Here is a 2,071-nt window from a genome sequence, read left to right as displayed (position 1 = left end):
ATGCCGTTCGTTAATGGAAGGAGGGGCATGTTTTCGCTGAACGTGTAAGACTTGGGCAACGACTTAGCGTGCCATCGCTTGCTCGTCAAATTTAAGAAAATTAATTTGAGATGGAGGTAATATTAGTTTATATATCATTCAACAAATGTACCCAACTTCAGATGGGTAATGTTGATTCTGCTTCCTCTTGGAAAATAAAGGTTTGGTAGGACACAATGTCAGAAACCATGTGTGAATGAACATCAGTAATGCATGACTGAAAGTTGGGTGAGCAGATTTGCATAAATACATGCGTGATTGCAAGGAAAAATTGGATAAGCACACTAGTACTTTGAATACCGAGACATGTTTCATTATAAATTGGCGAGGTTTGGGAAAACCATGTATATGTGAGCAAACAAGCTTTATCAATGATAAAGTTAGTTAAGAACATGTTGGCCTCGGTACAATATGCAGTTGATGAGAAACTGAACAAACAAGCTTACCACTGGGAGAAAGCAAAAATGCCTCAATGGACTAAACTGCTGTGTGAGCTTTTGCGTGGATGGAGAGCAATAGACGCTGCAAGATAGGAGAACAAGTTACCGTTAGTGAATGTCAAAGTGGATGGCAAGTTACATATATGAAGGAAACTGTGAGATAGAGATTGAAAATCTTGCATGGACGAGAAGTCAAGCTGTCATGGCAGTTGATCTTCTTGCCACTTCAGGTTTGATTATACTCCTCAATGTTATATTAGCTAGGGAGAAACACTCGACGTTGAATTTCTGTTTGTGTCGCGTGTTAGACAAATGGTATAGGAGTTGTGTGTCACAAAACTTACATTATTGGAGTTTTCTAAAATGCAATATATTTTGTATTCAAATTGATGGTTAAAATAAAGTTAAATGTGTGTAGGCCTTGTAAACCAAAAACGAGGTCAAAGTGTGCCAGCTCAACAAGGCGGTGCCATCCCATGTTTCACTTATAGCGAGACATATGGCTGCCTCCCCAGAAGCCAGCACGATATTTTGCCGGCCCAGTGGGCGGGAGCCAACAAGCCTCAAAATCGGTGGTTTTCTTCACAATTTTTTTGTTTTTGTTCTTTTGTTCTTTTTTTAACTTTTGTTTATACTTCTAATACTTCTGATATATATACATACAAAAAATGTTAATCATGCATTTTATAAAATGTTAATCATGCATTTGAAAATTAAAGAAAATACTGCATACATTTTGGGAAATATCAATCATGCATTTGAAAATGCGAAATGTTTATAGAAAAAATGTTTGCAAGATATATAATAAAAAAAGACTATGAGATCTCTCTCCCACAGTCCATTTAGGCTAAAAACATATATATATTTTCAAAATTAATCATGTATTTGCAAAATTCTAAACATGTATGTAAAAATATTCCTTATGTACAAAAAAATACACAATGTGTATTAAACAATAGACATAAAAATGTTTATTTAAAAAATGTAAATCATGCATTTGCAAAATATTAAACATGTACTCCCTCCATACCTAAATGTAAGTCTTTTTAGAGATTTCAGTAAGAATTACATACGGATGTATATAGACATATTTTAGAATATAGATTCACCCATTTTGCTTCATAAATAGTGCGCATTGGAATCTCTATGAAAGACTTATATTCAGGAATGGAGGGAGTACATACATTAATTGTTGAACATGTACAAAGAAAATGTATCGGATGTATAAGAGAAATGTTCGATGAGTACGAAAAAAATAGACATCAAAATATAATTTTGATTTTTTAATATGTGTTAAAAATATGTTAGATCTATACAAAAAATATACAATTTGTATGACCATAATAGAATTCGAAATATTTATCAAAAACCATGTTAATCATGTATTTAATTTTTTAAGATATCTATAAAAATGTTATTGACATATATGAAAATTTATAATGTGTGAAAATAGATATTTGTTGAATAAAATAAAAGAAAAATGTGGGAAAAGATAAAGTATATAGAAAACAAAAAGTAAACCAAGAAAACGGAAGATAAAAATTAAATAAAACAGAGAAAATAATTGAAAAAAAGCACAGAAAACCAAGAAT

Source organism: Triticum aestivum, chromosome 6A, assembly GCF_018294505.1.
Source record: "Triticum aestivum cultivar Chinese Spring chromosome 6A, IWGSC CS RefSeq v2.1, whole genome shotgun sequence".
Taxonomy (NCBI): Eukaryota; Viridiplantae; Streptophyta; class Magnoliopsida; order Poales; family Poaceae; genus Triticum; species Triticum aestivum.
Note: the sequence above shows the minus strand (reverse complement) of the source record.